Source organism: Mauremys reevesii, linkage group 9 (assembly GCF_016161935.1).
Source record: "Mauremys reevesii isolate NIE-2019 linkage group 9, ASM1616193v1, whole genome shotgun sequence".
Classification (NCBI taxonomy): Eukaryota; Metazoa; Chordata; order Testudines; family Geoemydidae; genus Mauremys; species Mauremys reevesii.
In genome coordinates this window covers 41,660,756-41,679,701 of record NC_052631.1, presented here as the reverse complement: position 1 = coordinate 41,679,701, position 18,946 = coordinate 41,660,756, and the positions used below count along the sequence as shown (strand labels likewise).

Sequence of the window (18,946 nt, the reverse complement as noted above, 5' to 3'; positions counted from 1 at the left end):
TGGGAGGGTGCGGCCGGGGAGGGGGGGGGAGCTTGCGGGGCCGGGACCGCAGGGGGGTGGGGGGGGAAGACCCGGGGACGGGGGGCGGGTGGCCGGGCAGGGTCGCGCCCCCCCTAGTTTCCTACCTCAGCGTCGTCTTCCTGGGCCGGGGAAGCCTGCTTGCTTCTCAGCCCTCCCAGGCTTCCCGCGTGAACAGCTGATTCGCGGGAAGCCGTGGGGGAGGAGAAGCAAGGAGGAGCTTCATGGTAGGAGGTGGAGGCAGAATTTGCAATGGTTCACGCAAACCATTTGCTAAGATTAGAGGCCGGACAGAAAACTTTAGCATCCGGGTCTCTGTCCGGCGTCTAATTTTAGCAAACGGTTCGTGCGAACCGTTGCGAACCGTCTGCAGCTCACCCCTGCCCTCAACCCTCACCATGTTCCACATCCTCCTCACCCAGACGTGTAAGAACGCGTGGGGGGAAGCTCCGTGCACCCGCCCACTCCACCCCCGTGGACAGCCCACCAACCAGAAGGCTGTCCTTACTGTAAAAATTTTTAAGTGGCTTTCTCCATCCCTCCTATCCTCCTCCCAAACCACACCCTTACTTCTCTCCCTCTTTTTATAATGAATTAATAAAGAATACATGATTTTTAAATGAGTGACTTTATTTGCATAAGTAAGCTGTACTCAAAGGGGGAGGGTGGGTTGCTTACAGGGAATGAGTCAATCAAGGGGGGGTGGGGGTTCATCAAGGGGAAACAAACACAGCAGTCACACCCTACCCTGGCCAGTGATGAAGCTCGTTTTCAAAGCTTCTCTGATGCGCACCGCTTCCTGGTGTGCTCTTCTAATCTCCCTGATGTCTGGCTGCGCGTAATCAGCGGCCAGATGATTTGCCTCAGCCTCCCACCCCGCAATAAAGGTCTCCCCCTTACTCTCACAGAGATTGTGGAGAATACAGCAAGCAGCAATAACATAGGGGACATTGGTTTGGCTGAGGTCTGAGCGAGTCAGTAATGTGCGCCAGCGCGCCTTTAAATGGCCAAATGCACATTATACTACCATTCTGCACTTGCTCAGCCTGTAGTTGAACAGATCCTGACCACTGTCCAGGCTGCCTGTGTATGGCTTCATAAGCCATGGCATCAAGGGGTAGGCTGGGTCCCCCAGGATAACGACAGGCATTTCAACATCCCCAACTGTTATTTTCTGGTCTGGGAAGTAATTCCCTTGCTGCAGCCGTTTAAACAGAGTAGTGCTTCTGAAGACGCGAGCATCATGAACCCTCCCTGGCCATCCCACGTGGATGTTGGTGAAACGTCCCTTGTGATCCACCAGTGCTTGCAGCACCATTGAAAAGTACCCCTTCCGGTTTACGTACTGGGTGCCCTGGCGCTCCGGTGCCAAGATAGGGATATGGGTTCCATCTATTGCCCCCCCCCCCCCCAGTTAGGGAATCCCAGTGCAGCAAAGCCATCCACTATGGCCTGTACATTTCCCAGAGTCACAACCTTTCGTAGCAGCAGCTTAGTGATTGCTTTGGCTACTTGCATCACAGCAGCTCCCACAGTAGATTTTCCAACTCCAAATTGATTCCCGACTGACTGGTAGCTGTCTGGCGTTGCAAGCTTCCACAGGGCTATTGCCACTCGCTTCTCTACTGTGAGGGCTGCTCTCATCTTGGTATTATGGCGTTTCAGGGCAGAGGCAAGCAAATCAAAGTTCCATGAAAGTGCCCTTACGCATGCGAAAGTTTCGCAGCCACTGGGAATCGTCCCAAACCTGCAACACAATGCGGTCCCACCAGTCAGTGCTTGTTTCCCGGGCCCAAAATCGGCGTTCAATGGATAGAATCTGCCCCATTACCATCAGGATATCCAAAGCCGCAGGGGCCCGCGGTTTGAGAGAATTCTGTGTCCACGTCCTCATCACCGCGCTGCCGTATCCGCCTCCTCCTCGCCTCGGTTTGAAGGTCCTGGTTCACCATATACACTGCACGAGAGTGCGCGAGGTGTTTAAAACATCCACGATTGCAGTATTGAGCTGAGCAGGGTCCATGCTTGCTATGTTATGGCGTCTGCACAGTTCACCCAGGAAAAAAGGCGCGAAATGGTTGTCTGCTGCTTTCAGGGAGGGAGGGGTGAGGCTGTACCCAGAACCACCTGCGGCAAATGTTTCCCCCCCCCCCCCCCCATCAACCACTGGGAACTCAACCCAGAATTCCAAGAGGCGGGGAAGGCTGCGGGAACTATGGGATAGCTACGGAATAGCTACCCACAGTTCAACGCTCCAGAAATTGATGCTAGCCTCGGACCGTGGACGCACACCACCAAATTAATGTGCTTAGTGTGGCCGCGTGCACTCGATTTTATACAATCTGTTTTACTAAACCGGTTTCTGTAAATTCGGAATAATCCCGTAGTGTAGACGTACCCTCAATCTACCATATGGAAGTGAGGTAGTTGAGTCAAGGAAGATGCTCCAGCATTTTGTTGCTTTGAAAGAGGAGGTAGCAAAATTCCTAGAAAATTGGGCCAATAAAATTCCCAGAGCTTGAAAATGAGTCCTAGAATCAAGATCTTTTTTTCTTTTGTGATATTACAGCAAACCTGAATGATTTCAACTTCAGGAAAAAAAAATCAACCTATATTTCAAATGTGTGCAGTAGTGAAAGCTTTCAAAATGAAACGGAAACTTTTCAGAAGTCAGCTGTCAAAAGGTGAAATGTGTCACTTTCCCACTTGTGCACAGCCTATCCCTCAGCACAAACACGTCGAGTTAGGAGAAAGTTACGCAAAGCACATCAATCTTTTGATTGAAGAATTTGACAGAAGACTTACTTTGTCTAAAGAAGATGGCATCCAATTGAAGCTGACTGAAGATCCCTTTTCTGTGGATCCAGAGGAAGTGCCACTAGATTTGCAGTTGGAGGTTATTAAACTTCAATGTTTGGCAGTTTACCGAAATAAGCACAGAGAAAGCAGCCTGCAGGACTTCTACAAAAGTCTGGATGATGAAAAATACAAGAATTTTATCAAAGTTGCACTGAAAACGTTCAGCATTTTTGGAAGCACTTACATATGTGAACAAACATTTTCCATCATGAACATGAATAAAAACAAGCAACGTTCTTCTCTGACTGATGACCATTTGGAAGACATTATGAAAATATCCACTTCAAATATGACCCCCGAATAAGACAAGCTTGTTGCCGAAAAGAGATGTAATCTCTCTCATTAAATTTGCAAGGTAATTATGAAAAGTACAAATGTTTTATTTCAACGGAACAGGTGTTTTTCATTTTTCCATGATTCATAAAAAAAATTTAAAAAATTGTTTGCCTTAATTGAAAAATTTTTAAGAAAGTATCACCCCCCCACCCCAACCCTCCTTTTCAGCCCACAGCTGTTTCAGCAGGGTGGCACTGGGGAAGGAGGGTTTGTTTCCACAGTGCAGACAGCATTGGAGGGGGGGTGCTATGTTTCGGGAGGGGGTTGGGGGGGGTGCTTCGGCGGTGCCGGGGGGTGTTCAGCCCTCAGCTCTTTTCTTTGGAGTAATACGGCCCTCGCCACTTTACGAGCTGTGCAGGCCTGGGCTGAAGGAACTGAGATTGTTTAGTCTGCAGAAGAGAAGAATGAGGGGGGATTTGATAGCTGCTTTCAACTACCTGAAAGGTGGTTCCAAAGAGGATGGATCTAGACTGTTCAGTGGTACCAGATGACAGAACAAGGAGTAATGGTCTCAAGTTGCAGTGCAGGAGGTTTAGGTTGGATATTAAGAAAAACTTTCACTAGGAGGGTGGTGAAGCACTGGAATGGGTTCCGTAGGGAGGTGGTGGAATCTCCTTCCTTAGATGTTTTTACGGTCAGGCTTGACAAAGCCCTGGCCGGGATGATTTAGTTGGAAATTGGTCCTGCTTTGAGCAGGGGGCTGGACTAGACCTCCTGAGGTTCCTTCCAACCCTGATAGTCTATGATTCTATGATCACACAGCTTCCCCCTCCTCCCATCTATAATAGATGAGGCATAAGGAGCTAGTCATCCTATTCCCTACTGTGATTTGGTGGCCTGTAGCAGGCACCAACTAATACCTGTCTTGTGTTGTTTGTTTGAACATTGAATGCATATGGATCAAGATAATTTTCTTCCAAGTTATCAGTAACTCAAACTGGTAATGCCTTTTTTTTTTTTTTTTTAAACATGGCGTGCCACTCCTCCTCCCCTTTTAAGGGCATAAGAACCGCCACACTGGGTCAGATCAATGGTCCATCTAGCCCAGTATCCGGTCTCCAAAAATGGCCAGTACCAGAGGTTAAGGAGTGTACACAGAACAAAGCAGGTGGAGTGATCCAGCCCTGTCTTCTCCTCCCAGTTTCTGGCAGTCAGAGATTTAGGATCACCCCAAGTATCTATTGGGTTTCCGGGAAACGGGGCGGGCGAAGCCTGTCCCATGCTAACGGATCCCCCCCCAGCCTAAGGGGAGGTTCCACAGGGCCTCAGAAATCCACTAATTGCGGGGGACAACTAATAAAAGAACAGGGACATGAGTGCGGTCAAAGGGTCATAAGAAGGGAGCCTGACGGGGTGGTTGCATCCCTGACCATCTTGGCCAATAGCCCTGATAGGCCTATCCTCAATGAATGTATTGGGTTCAAAAAAATAATTAAGTTATACTTTTGGCAATAACGCCCCATGGGAATAGGCTAATTGCTTGTTTTTATTAAACCTGCTACCTATTAATTTCATCAAGTGATCCTGTTTTTGTATTGTGGAAGAGGATAAAGAACACTTCTCTATTAACTTTTTCCACATCTTTCATGATTTTATAGGCCTCTATCCTATCCCTCCTTAGCTATCTCTTTTCTAAGCTAAAAAGCCCTAGTCTTTTTCATTTCTGCTCATTCAGATTCCATTCCATACCCCTGATGAAAAGGTTCAGAGAAGTGTAACCGAAATGCAATTCCACATATCCTTTTTAAGGCAACCCCTCCCCTCCAACGCCCATTACTTCGCACTTATCAAATGTTGAATTTTATATGCCATTTTGTTGCTTTGGACAGAATACAAAATTATTCAAGATGGTTATTTTAAAACTTTGCCACTTCACTGGTTCACCCTGTTTTCCAAATTATTAATATACATATTGAAAAGCACAGGTCCCAACAGAAATGCTTTGGAGACTCTGCTTTTTACTCCCCTCCATTATGGAAACTATTTAAAAGATAAGAAACAAAGGGTAGGAATAATCAGTTACTGATCCATGAGTGGACCTTCCCTCTTGTCCCATGACTGCCTATTTTGCTTAAGAGCCTTTGGTGAAGGAGTTTGTTAAAATCTTTCTAAAAATTCAAGTACGCTATATTGCCTTGATCACCCTTATCCGCATGCTCGTTGGGACACACAACGAATTTTAATAGATTGGTGAGGCATGATTTCCCTTAACAAAAAAGTCAGATTGACTCTTCTCCAACATAGCATGGTCATCTAAGCAACTGATTCAATTTGCCCAGTAGTGCAGTAAGGCTCATGGGCCTGTAATGACCAGGATCACCTCTGGAGCCCTTTTTAAAGCTTGACATTACATTAGCTACTTTTCAGTCATCTGATACAGAGACTTGCTTCAGCAATCCATTACACACTGCACTTAGTTCCGCAATTTCATATTTGAGTTCATTGAGAACTCTTGGGTGAATACCATCTGGTCCTGGTGACTTATTACTGTTTAATTTATCAATTTGTTCTAAAACTTCTTCTATGGACACATCAGTGTGGGACAGTACTTCAGATGTATCACCCAAAAAGGGTGGGTATGTCCACCACATCCTCTTGAAGACAAATCCAAAAAGACTTACCTACTGAAGTCTTTCTAAATTGGTTATAGCCATTGATTTTAGCATTTCGATAAAGGTAATCAGCCACCAGTTTCAGTAATACCAACTAGATCAAATTTATGCTCACAAGTGAATTGTTTGTTATCCAAGCTCCTAGCATTGGTGGAAAGGCAGTTAAAGAATCTCTTCTCTTCATATCCTTTGGTTCCTCGATTAATTTTTTTCCTCAATATTTCCATTTTATTCTAGCAGCGGCAGGCTCCAGGGCCACTACAGCAGTGGCCGGTGAGGCTGGCCGTGGGGTGCCTGAGAAACTGGCCCTATGACTTCCGCGACCTCTGTAACAGAATTGCAGCATTACTGATAATCAGGGATAGCTCAGTGGTTTGAGCACTGGCCTGCTAAACCCAGGGTTGTGAGTTCAATCTTTGAGGGGGCCATTTGGGGAACTGGGGTAAAATTCTGGGGATTGGTCCTGCATTGAGCAGGGGGGTTGGACTAGATGACCTTCCGAGGTCCCTTCCAACCCCAATATTCTATGATTAGGCCATTGCATAAGTAAGGGGTACTTCTTCAGGCTTGATGGATGGCAATGTGGAATGCAAATTGAAAGTCACAAACCAATCTTGAGTCTCAAGTGATGGAGGCAAGCACCACCATCTTGAAGCCAAGGCTGTGGAGGCATTTGTTCAGTCTCCTCAAGTTTGATGGAGTCTCACGTTGATGTATGAGGAGTCAGTAAACACTACAGGTAAACACATATGCAAGGTCAGACCAATGCAAGAAGTTGCAGTGCAAGTGTTGTAGATTGAACAACTGTCTATCAATGCAGAACTGGATAAATTCTCCTCTGTCAATGGTATGAAATGCATCCATAAGCACAGCTGGGAAAAAAAAAAAAGATGGAAAAAAGCATGGCAGCCAACACACAACTTTGTTCAGTGACACAGGCGACCAGAAATGGGTCTGGTATCCTGCCATTTTCCACAACTCTGGACAGCACCAAATCATGGAAGGACTGAATGATTAAAAATAAAAATAAGAAAAAACACCTTTGCATTTCTAGAGTCCCTCATGATTTATAGAGTCAAAAGCTTTACCTGAATCAAAAAATACCATGTAAAGACCATGATTTTACTCTCAGCACTCTTCCTGAAGCTTATGGGCTGCGAAGATCATGTCTAGAATGGTTTCCACAAGATAAGTGTTAAGTCTATTCAATATGACCCATGCAAGAATTTTCCCAGCAACAGAGAGTAGGGAAATGCCATGGTTTAGGATCAGGAAATACCTCAGTTTTTGTCAAAGGTGAAGATCCACCTTCTTCAGAATGAAGAAATAATGGGAGTAGAAACTCTTGCCCCTATATCCTTGAAGAATGTTTTCTATGGATCCCAGGTGGAATAGGCCACTTTTTGTAAAAAGGCTCTTGTGAGATGGGTTGCAGAAGAAGGGAGGAGAGGAAAAGGCCAGGTAGAAGACAAGAAAAGAATGTCTAGCACCCATTTGTTAGCTAAAATCTCCACCCAAACCTCCTGGAAGCAGGGGAAACTGGTTTCTGAAAGTCGGCTATGCAAAAGATTCCAAGCTTGAATGCCTGGGGCATATGCACACCTATAGAGCCACAGCAACGCATATTTGAAGAAGAACCTGACTTCTCATATTACTAGTAACAAAAGTAACTTAATGACATAAATAAATTTTAAACCAAAACGTATAGCATACAACTACAATGCTTGCATAGGATTTTTAGCATGTAAAGGCCACCTGATTCCTGGTGACTGTCTAGACAGACAGTCAATGAATCATGCTACTTAAGTAACCCTTGATATAATGAACTCCTGAAAGAAAGTGAATGAATACTGATTTTACAAACTGTATAATTATGTATTTAGACTATGTAGTACATGGACTTCACACTGTTGGCCCAATCAATGTATTCATCCAGCCCTTATGTTAGTTTAAGAGCACAATGTAGTCTGGTACACTGTCAACAGCAGCCACAGCACTCTACAAACAGCTAGCAAGTAAGGAAAATGTATAAGATTACATAAGCCTACTGAAAAGAGAAAATTTAGTAGATTGTGTAAAGAGCTTTACTGTAGCCAGAGGAAAATGAGTAGTAAAAAAATGCTTTACACGCTGCAGGACTTCAGAAGGGGGGAAGGGGGGAGGAATAGAACAGAAAAGGCTTGACCTAACTCTACACTAGTACTTTTGTTAGTATAACTTATGTCACTCAGGGATGTGAAAAAAACACCCCTCTAAGCAACATAAGTTACCGTATTTTCCGGCGTATAAGACGACTTTTAAAACTAAAAACAACCCCCAAAAATCGGGGGTCGTCTTATATGCCAGGTATAAACAGCTTCGGCTGAGCTAATCCTGGGAGGGGTCTCACTGGTGTATGCTATTCGAGCAGGCTTTGTATGCATTGATTGGCAAAGGTTGTAATAGCCTGCCTCTCTGACTCAGCCAATCCGAGCAGGCTTAATAGATGACACCACTCCCGTGAACGCTCCGCCCTCCTTCTCCTCCCCTTCCCCGGCTTCCCGCGAATCAAATGTTCGCGGGAAGCCTGAAAAAAGGAGCGGGCAGGTAAGCCGGGCGTGTGGGGGAGAGGGGCGGGACGGCTTACCTTTTTATATTTGTTTTCTGCGGCGCCGGCTGCGGCTCCGGCCCTGGCCCGGGGAGCCGGGCCCCGCGGCTGCGGCTCCGGCCCTGGCCCGGGGAGCCGGGCCCGCGGCTGCGGCTCGGCCCTGGCCCGGGAGCCGGGCCCAGCGGCTGCGGCTCGGCCCTGGCCCGGGAGCCGGGCCCGCGGCTGCGGCTCCGGCCCTGGCCCCTGGTAAGAGGCCAGGGCCAGGGCTGGGACTGGGGAGGAGGGGTTGGATCGGGCAGAGGTTCTGGGGGGGCAGACCGGGTTGGGGGATGGGCGGGTGGGGTAGGCGCCGCGTGGGAGTTCCTGGGGTCTGTTGGGATGGTGGTGGATGGAGTCGGGGCAGTCAGGGGACAGGGAGCGGGGCAAGTTTGGCAGGGGGTGGGGTCCTGGGAGTTAGGGTTGGGGGTCTTGGGAAGGAGTGGTCAGGGGGACAAGGAGAAGGGCAGGGGGGGTTATGGGTTGTGGTTTCTGAGGGGGGGCAGGACGTGGGTGGGGGGTGTACTCACTGGGCGGTTCCCTACCGGGTCTTCAGTGGTGGGTCCTTCAGCCTCGGAAGGGGGGGGGTAGTCTTATACGGCGAGTATAGGCCAAAACCTATGTTTTAACTGGAAAATTAGGGGGGTCGTCTTATACGCCCAGTCGTCTTATACGCCGGAAAATATGGTACACCAACAGAAGCACCAATGTGAACACTGTATGTGTGGTTTAATTATGTTGATGGTAGGGCTCTCTCCAATCAGCACAGAGCAACTACACAAGCAACCTTACAGCAGCACCCTGTACTGATACAGCTATGCCACTGTAAACTTGCTCACCTAGACCTGGCCTAAAGAATGGCAAAGAAAAGGTGATAAGAAAAAGAAAGGGTAGAATGGGAAAAGAAAGAAAGGGCAGACGTAGAAATGATCCTAAGCACTCCACCACAGAAACCAATTGGAAATCTTGGTAACCTACAGACACTCAATGGATTCATAGCGCTTAGAATCAAAACTTGGAGGCACAAAACTTTAATACATAATAGCTGTTTTATTACTATGTATCATAATTGCTAGGTAACCAAGCATTTCCAGTAAAGAAGCTTTGCCCAGTATTACACAATGCATTAAAGAGAACATGCTGTTCCTTTTTAAAATGGGCCAATTATGAGTACAGTGAAACTACTGTCAATTCAGATGAATTACTAATAGACAAAAGGAGCTTTACAAAAGCACAAAACCCCTTTTACACTGTTAAGAGTTTAAGGAATAAGGAAAATAACACAAAATGTAATTTCTTTTAAACCCTATGTCAGTCTAGGCTATCAAGGATTAACATTTTTCCTGGTCATCAGAAACCAGAGAAAAAACCCAGCTCATTCTCAGCATTCGCGCTCCCCGCTTCTTGTCTATTTGTATTTCGCCAGGAAATCAAATACCATATTCTCAGTCTACTTAATAGGATATGATCTCAGGCAGAGGAAAACTTATCAATATAAAAAAAGATGAGGTTCCTGGACTAGGTCCGAAACTAGTTTTTCCTAAAAATTCAAATTGTTTTACTTAGTACCACCCAAAAAGCCCAGTCAGGATTTGCAGATAGGAGGCATTGTGCTAGGAGAAGCACTAACACTGTAAAATATGTGCTCTCCCTGTAGAACTTATTCTTGAGGCAATACAAAGGGGACAAGGATCATTTTTCAGGCTGGAAGTAAACTCTATGAGCTCAAGTAGTTCACTGATTATATTTATTTTGATTTCAACTAGATGCCTTTCCAGAGATAAGGATATAATCACACTAAGAAACAACAAAAACAATAGTTTTCTACACAAAGGAATGCAGTCTACAAAACCAAAGTTTCCCTACCTCAGATCCTGCAAAACCCTGACTAGCTGAAGATTTAGCAGCAGGCAAGTTACATTCTATCTGACTTTAGAATTTGCTTTCTGAATTGATATTTATCACTTATCTAGTATTATGCACGTTTAAATGTATTCTATGATCACTAACATATATGCATGACACCTACAACTTACAACTCAGCTACAATATTGTACAATACTCCTACCAGAAAAGCAGAATCCAGTATAACACACTTAACAGGACACAGCAGAGTTACAAAGAAAGTCAGCAACAGCTAGATTTTAAGGTCATGTTTAACATCAGTTTAAGTGCAAGTGAAGCCCTAAATGTGATTAAACAATTACTCTGTCCCACCATCCTGCCTCCTAATGCCAGACTGGAAGGATTAGAACCACCTGCAGTGCCACAGCCTAGCTGGGAGCTCACCTCTCACAGCGCAGAGAGGATCTAAGCCTCATTGCAGTGCCAGGGCCATTACTTTCCACTTACCATGGGAGAGGAACTAGGTAAGAGCCATACATCACAGGGAAATAGGAACATTCAGTACGCACCCCTCTGTGCAGACAACGCCCACACTGACACTACCATACATCCACCCACTGCAAACCCACCTGCCCACTCTCCCCTCAAGCAGCCCCCATCCCCCGCTGCTCTCATTCACCCAGCCCAGCCCCACCCCCATAACCCACCCGGCCCCTAGCCCACTGCACCCCATCCGCTTGCCCCCAATCCCATAACCTCCGTCGCCCAGCCCCCGAACCCCAATCCGCTCGCCCCGACTCCCCTCACTCACCCACCGACCCTCGAACAGAGCAGGGGGCTCCCTGCGCTCGGGGCCGGGCTACAGCCGACCCCCCAGTCCGCACCGCACCCCCTGACAGGCCCGCCCGCCCGCCGCCTCAGGCGCAAGGAGCGGACTATTGCCCCTAACCCCCGGGCACGGTTACATAACGGGAGTGGGACCCGCCGCTCCTCACTCACCAGGCGCCCCAGCTCCTCACAACACCGCTGCCCCAGCCCAGCCCCGACTTCATACACTCAGAAACGTGACTGAGACACCTCCCCGCGCCGCCCATTGGCCCGGGAGGCACCGCCTCGGCACGCGGCAGGGGGCACCCGCCATCCCATTGGCTCTGGCAGACATCGCTCATTTTACATAAGCCTCACGTGTGACACCATGTTTCCAGAAGCCGCCACGGCCGTTCCGGAGCGACGGTCTGCCGCAGGGCCAAAAAGTACTCACCCCTCCACTGGGCTCGCCAGCGCCGGGCTGGGCAGGGTGCGAGCAGCCGCCCGCAACGGCCGACTAAGGCAGCGATTCTTCTCCCTGCCTGAAACTGTGGCTGACGTCAACGGGTGCCGAGGGCGGACGGGACGGAATCAATGCGTGCGTCACAAGGGGCGGGGCTCTGCATGGGCAGCCCTGAGGGGCGGGGCAAACGACCGCTGCCGCCATCCCAGCGCGGCCTCAGTGCCTCGTCCCTTACCCGCCCCCTTGTGCCCAGAGCCCCGCGCCCGCCTCCCCTGCGCACCCGCCAGCTGCTCTGCGGAGGCGACCTGCCGGCCAGGCCCCAACCCAGCTGGCAGGAGGCAGCCTTGGCTAAAAGCCCGGAGCAGGAAAGCTGGTTCTGTGCCCAGCCCGTTAGTGGCCGACCAGGGCAGGGTCCTTCGCTGCTGTGTGCCTCAGTTTCCCCTCGCCCTGTTCTTGGCGTGGTGGGCACCGCCCAGGATGGGTTTTTCTTCGGGCCGGCACGACTGATTCCCAGGAAAAAACTCAGCGTAGACTTGACATTTTAATGTAGGTCGGACTCTGTATCTTGAACTAAACCAGGAGGTGACCAGCCCTCCCGCCCCCAGGGTTGACCTGGTAAAACGAGAGCACCTGGTCAGCCCGCTGTTCCTACCGTGGGGTAGCACATGCATATTCACTGACCTTGAGGGTTTTAAAAAAAAAAAACCACACTTTTAGCATTGAAGACAAGGCTGCCCTTTGCCAGCTTGTACTGGGCCTAGCCCCATCCTAGTTGAGACCTTTACATCATTAGAAATGTAGACCTGGAAGGGACCTGGCAAGGGCATCTAGTCCAGCCCCCTGCAGTGAGGTGGGATCAGGTACACCAGCCTAGACCATCCCTGACCAGGGTTTTTCAAACCTCATCTTAAAATCCTCTAGTGATACAGTCTACCTTGGAAACCAATTCCACCGCTTAACTACCCTTATAGTTAGAAATATCTAACCTAAGTCTTCTTTGTTTACCCTAATTACTTCTTGTCCTACCCTTCCTGGTCATGGAGAACAATTGATTGCCAGTTTCTTTATAACAGCTGTTAAGATATTTGAAGACTAGTATCAGGTCTGCTTCCCCCTCCCCCTCACCCCACATCTTTTCTCATGATGAAATATGCCTACTTCTTTTTACTTTTCCTCATAGGTCAGATTTTCTAAACCTTTTATCGTTTTTGTTGCCCTCTTCCAGACTTTCTCTAGTTTGTCCATATCTTTCTTAAAGTCTGGCATCCAAAATTATAGACAGTACTTCACCTGGTACCTCACCACTTGCTCTCAGCTCATTTTAAAAGGGATGCTGTCCAGGTTTGTTTGATTTGTTGTTGGTTGGTTGTTTTTGTTGTTGTTGTTTTTTTTGGGGGGGGGGTGCTAAACAGAAACCAATGAGAATATTGTCCGGGTTCTATTCCCTGCCCCCTTTTCCTCCCTACTTTTCCCAATACTTTTAAGTGAACTACTTTTCTTGTTGGGTTGTTTAAAACCAAAGTGGAAAAACCATTTGCCATCTCCAAATATGGGAGTTCCTCTACCGTTTTCTCACAGCAGTGTGCTAATGAAAACTGGGTTGTATTCTTCTTTTCATCCCAGTTTTCCAGTGGTTATAGCAGTTTGTATCAGTACAGCAAGTTACTCCTGATAACACCAGTATTAATTAAGAGGCTACCAGGTCTATTACTCCTACAGTAGTGCACACCCCTGCTGACATAATCAATTATTCTTGTTCACAGCCAAAGAAACAACCAGCCACCATATTGGCTCCTGTCTTGCTAGAAACACACCAAATAAAATGGTTGCTAAGTACAGCAGGACTAAACTGTTAGAGAAATATTTTTTTAACTTTTAGGCTTCAATCTTGCTAACACTTTTGCACATCTCACAGTTTTACATACTGCCTGCCATTATAGTATCCAAGTACTGTGTACTTTATGTATATTAGTACAGATGGGGGCTACTTATGTAAATGAAATTAAGACAGTGTAAGTATTTACAGGATCAAAAGAACCCAACCAAGAAACAGATAATTTTGTTTACCGCTCTGTCTTTTCTATATTTTAAGGTTAAAAGCAGGGTATTGTTTTACATGAAGTTTCTTACATATTTCAATAAATATTTAAAAGAAAAAAGAGATACTGTATGTCAGCAATGTGGTTGAGTTAACATTACTATGAGAATCTTAAGAGTTCTGCCCCTTTAAAATCAGGAGCTAGTTTATTATTGGCACCAGAACAAGTTACTCTTGAGGCCAAAATCAACCTCTCATTTTTAGTATGTGTTTGGCATATGTTCATCTCAAAGCAGGGCTGCCCAGAGGATTCAGGGGGCCTGGGGTCTTTGGCGGCAGGGGGCCCCCGCCGCCAAAGACCCAGCACTTCAGCGGCGGGTCCCAGGGCGGAAGGACCCCCCACCACTGAATTGCCACTGAAGACCGGCCCCGGGACCCGCCGCCTCAGGTCTTCGGGGAACTTCAGTGACAGGTCCTGGGGCAGAAGAACCCCCCGCCGACGACGACCCGGAGCGGAAGAAGCTCCGGAGGCCTGGGCACCGCGAGAGTTTTCCAGGGCCCCCGGAGCGAATGAAGGACCCCGCTCCAGGGGCCCTGAAAAACTCTCGTGGTGGCCCCTGCGGGGCCTGGGACCCGGGGCAAATTGCCCCTCTTTCCCTCCCACCCCCCCGGGCGGTCCTGTCTCAAAGTTTTCCACTTTGTGAAATTTACTATTTAATTATCACACATTTAGACCACTCCAGTTTTCCTCTCATAAGACTTGTCAAAGTTCTATATCGCATCCTGTTTGAAGTTTTATCTAGGTCCCCACAATCCTGAAAGGCAGACCCCTCTGCCCACAAAATCTCACTAAAGTTAGTGGACCTCCATCTGGGCACAGCAATCCACCAGCATACATTGCAGGTTCAGGGCCTATGTTCTGATCTGGCACACATCACTATGTGTCACAACCTGCCCCTTCCTGAGTACACACTTTCTTCAACATTGGTGTCTCTGGGTGTCTAGAACAGACCTAAACAACGAGGAGACCTTGTGACACCTTAGAGACTAACAGATTTATTTGGGCATAAGCTTTCATGGGCTAGAACCAAATAAATTTGTTAGACCGTAAGGTGCCACAAGGACTTCTTGTTGTTTTTGCTGCTACAGACTAACACGGCTACCACTCTAGAACAGGCCTGAGCTTTATCTCGGGACATTTGACTGTGAGCATAGGGTGATCCTGGCTGCTTGTTCTCTATTTTCAGGTCCCTGCATATCTTTTCACAACCCCACTGAACACTTCTGCCCTCTGGGCTTTCAAAATCACTAAGCTTTTATTTAACCTGAGTAAACAGAACAACAGCTTTCGGTTACCCTTCTTATTAGGGTATGTCTACACTGGCAGAGTTTCTTCGCTGGCAGTTATATCGCCACTCAGAGAGCACTGAAGAGAAACTGCTGTTGTGTGTTCACACTGTCAGCTGCCTGCGCAATAGCATGTTCACATTTGCAGCACTTGCATCAGCTTTGGGAGTGGTGCACTCTGGGCAGCTATCCCACAGAGCATCTCTTCCTCTTTTGCCGCTAAGTGTTATGAGAAGGCGGAGGGGGTCGCGGGGCATCCTGGTCCTGTCCCAATGCCTCATGATGCACTGCTTCGCATCCCAGAAATCCCTGTGCTGCTGTCCGTATTTGGCACCATCTTTCAACAGTTTGTGTAGTGCGTGCTCTGCCTCTTAGCTCGGCAGGCATGGATCCTGCACTGTTGACAAATATGCTGCTCGCTCTGACTAACACATCATGAGTGACAGTGATGGCAGAGTGGTGCCCTTAATGGGGCAAGAAACAAAGCAGCTCTACCAAAGAACCTGCCGCTGTGGATTGCCCAGTATCTCCATGAGAGTTTTATGGAGATCTCTGAGGCAGATTCACGTGAAGTGAGGGAGTCCCTGTTCTGCCGCTCTGACTAGGCATGTGGTGGTACGCACATCACACAGACACAAGCCTGCCTTCTGCAAATTCCTTCCCGCAAGCTCAGCACCATAGGCGCTAACTTCTCCTCTTCCCTGTGGGTGCTCGACCCTGCTCTGCCCCCGGCCCCACCCCCTCTCCACCCCTTCCATGAGGCCCTGCCCCTGCCCCACCTCTTCCTGCCCCTGCCCCACCCACCATTCCAACCCCTTCCCCAAATCCGTGTCCTAGCTCCCCCTCTTCACTGCCTCCTCCCCTGAGCATGCCACATTCCCGCTCCTCTCCCTTCCTCCCGGAGTTCGGTGGCAGCCGGGGAGCGGGGGGGAGGGGTGGAAGCACTGGGAGGTAGACGGAGGAGCTGGGATGCGGCGCACTAAGGGGAGTCAGCGCCTATGCTCAGCACACAGAAAACTAGCTAGCTTTCTGCAACCCTTCTTCCTGCAACAACTTGCTTCAGTGATTCCCAACATCAAAGCCACTTACCAGAGGCCTCCTCTCCTGTTACCGCTTTGCCAAGCTCCAACCACTGTAACTGGCTAGCCACCTCTGGGATAGAGAAGAGCTCCTTGCTGCATGCATCTCTGAACACCGAGTCATCCTCTGCATCGGGGTCCCACTCCTCCTCCACATCCTTGTCCAAGATTTCCTCCTCCTGGCTCGGTCCAATCTCGACTGGTGTGCAAGCCCCCAAAGTATCCACAGGGCTCTTCACAGTGGAGGTGGGCCACCACCAAGTATCGCGTCCAGCTCTTTGTAGAACTGGCAGCTCGTGGGCACAGCACCAGAGTGGCTGTTTGCCTCCCGCACCTTGTGGTAGGCATTCTGCAGCTCCTTCACTTTTACCCTGCATTGCATTGTGTCCCAGTCATGGCCCCTTTCTATCATTCATCATGATATCTGTCTGTAGGTATCATAATTCCTATAGCTGGAGCGCAGCTGGGACTGGACAGTCTCTCCAAATGCTGATGAGGTTCTGCAGCTCGGCATTGCTCCAAGTGGGGGGGTTGCCTGGTGCACTGAGCAGCCATGGTCACCTGGAAAGATACGCTGAGACCACTGCATGCATTGCCGAGCAAATAGGAAGGGGCCTTTCAAAATTCCCAAAGAATTAAAAGGGTGGTGGTGATGGTTGGTCACCTGAGGGCAGGGCAGTAGATTTCAAACTAATGACCAGCTAGGCGAGAACAGGCATTGTGGAAGTTCTTGGCCTTGAAATGGTCCATCACAGAGAAATTTTGATACTACTTGTTTGGTGCTCAGTTACAAGTGTGGACAAACAATCCACTGACATGTGTTAACGTGCTAAGCTGGATGCTACTGGGCAGAGATGGGTGGCCGCCCTGGCTAGTTACAAGTTCAGCATTCAGTACCGATCAGAGAGAAGCAATGTAGATGCAGATGCATTGTCCCGGTGTCCAGAGGCATCAGAAGTTGCTGTGATACCTATGGATGGAGTGAGAGCTATTTGCAGTGTGAGTCATTGAGAGACAGAGGCCCATGAGAGCCTTCCTGGATATGTTGCAGAAGCTCTGGGCCTGAAAGTGTGCCTTCTGCCTCAGTGAACTTTATTGTGTTGGGCCAATCTCCACTGCTGATGTTCAATGCGGCTGACTGGCAAGAAGCCCAGCTGCAAGATATTGAAATTCGTGATACATTACTTGCCATAAGGGAGGGGCAAAGCCCAGCTGCGATTATCCCACCTAACCCTGAAGGTAAGCTACTATTGAGAGAATGGAACAAACTAAGACTGATTCAGGGAGTGCTGCACCGAATTAACACTGACCCTTTAGAAAAGCAACAAATGCAACTAGAGCTACCAAAAGAGTACAGAGCCCTGGCCATGAGGGCCCTGAATAATGACTTTGGACATTTAGGAATGGAGAGGACCCTGGAACTTATTCATAGTAGGTTCTATTGGTCCCGGATAGCTGAAGATGTTCGCAGGAAATGTGAGACATGCGCGCAATACGTTCAAAGGAAGACTCTGCCCACTAGAGCTGCATATCTGAAGAACATCACCAGCAACAAGCCTTTGGAGTTGGTATGCATTGACGTCTTGTCTTTAGACGTGGACAAGAGGAATGTCGGGAACATTTTAGTAGTGACTGACCATTTTACATGGTACGAGAAGGCATATCCCACACTTGACCAGAGGGCCACCACAGTTGCTCAAGTATTGTGGGAAAAATATTTTTCAGTGTATGGGTTCCCAGCTCGGATACACTCTGACCAGGGGCGGGACTTCGAGAGTCACCTTCTGAAGAAGGTGCTGAGGATAGCAGGAATTAAAAAGACTAGGACAATGCCTTACCACCTGCAAGGTGATCCTTAACCAGAGAGGTTTAATCGAACTCTGTTAGATATGTTGGGGACATTACGGCCAGAGCAGAAGGCAACCTGGAGCCAGCATGTTGCGTTTTTGGTGCATGCCTACAACGTTACAAAGAACGATGCTACAGGAGTCACCCCATATCTCTTTATGTTTGGGCAAGAACCAAGTTTACCCATACACTTGTGCTTTGGCATATCAGAGGATGGAGATAGCCAGGAGACTCATCAGCAGTATGTACCCCAACTAACAGAAAAGCTACGGGATGCTTATCACTTAGCTACATCTTCAGCTCAGAAAAATTCTGACCATAAGAAGCATTGGTGTGATGCTTGGGTGTGTTCGGAGGAGATACAGCCAGGGAATCCAGTTCTGCTGCAAAATTTGGGTATTGCTGGCAAACACAAGGTAGCTGACAAATGGAAAGCAATACCTTACCTGGTGGTGGAAAAACTGGGAGATCTGCCGGTCTACTAGATTAAACCCAAAGTGGGACCAGGGCAAATAAAGACAGTACATAGAAACCTTTTACTCCCTGTTGGGGAGTTGGTAGGCGCCCCTTACGAAGTAGACCACAACATGGCAACTGGGCAGAACAAACGTGCTAGACCAAAGCCACCATCCAACATAGACAGTTGGCCCCCTGCAGCTAACCTACCCCTACTCAGCACATCTGAGAGTGAGTCTGAGAAGGAAGACACTGCCATGATGTATCCTAAAATGGAGATGAGATTTTGGTCTCGATCAGCTGAACCAAGGGAGAGAACCACTTGTTCAGCCCTAAACCCCATAGCGGAAGTATTTAGGCCTGTTGCTGACACACCCGTGCCACCAGTGAGAACACCTTGCAATGACACATCTAGGTTATTGGACAATGGAGACATACAGGTGGAAGGTGTCCCGGATGCCTTGGGCCTTCCACTATTAGAATCAGAGATGCAGGGGTCTATGCCAGTAGCTGAGGGATCCTCCAAGGAACCCTCACCATCCCTTGTCCAAGACGATGTGCCCGCTGCCCCTGCAATGCCCACTCTCAATAGGTGGGACAGGGTTATAAGGCCAG

At 48.3% G+C, this 18,946-nt stretch overlaps 1 protein-coding gene across 15 annotated transcripts in view; it reads right to left on the bottom strand.

Moving 5' to 3' along the window:
• The window catches only part of PER2 (period circadian regulator 2), a 92,706-nt gene extending 81,041 nt beyond the window's left edge, over window positions 1–11,665 (bottom strand). For 5 of the 15 annotated variants that reach the window (XM_039487752.1, XM_039487763.1, XM_039487757.1 and 2 more), the window contains exon 1: window positions 11,555–11,652. The gene's annotated coding sequence lies outside the window, so the exon portion shown is untranslated. Of the gene's footprint in view, window positions 1–2,823; window positions 2,990–5,940; window positions 6,169–6,434; window positions 6,673–11,104; window positions 11,123–11,292; window positions 11,334–11,554 lie in introns of those variants that run through there. The other 10 variants (XM_039487754.1, XM_039487760.1, XM_039487764.1 and 7 more) reach the window with 8 other exon arrangements.
• Window positions 11,666–18,946: the final 7,281 nt, after the last annotated feature.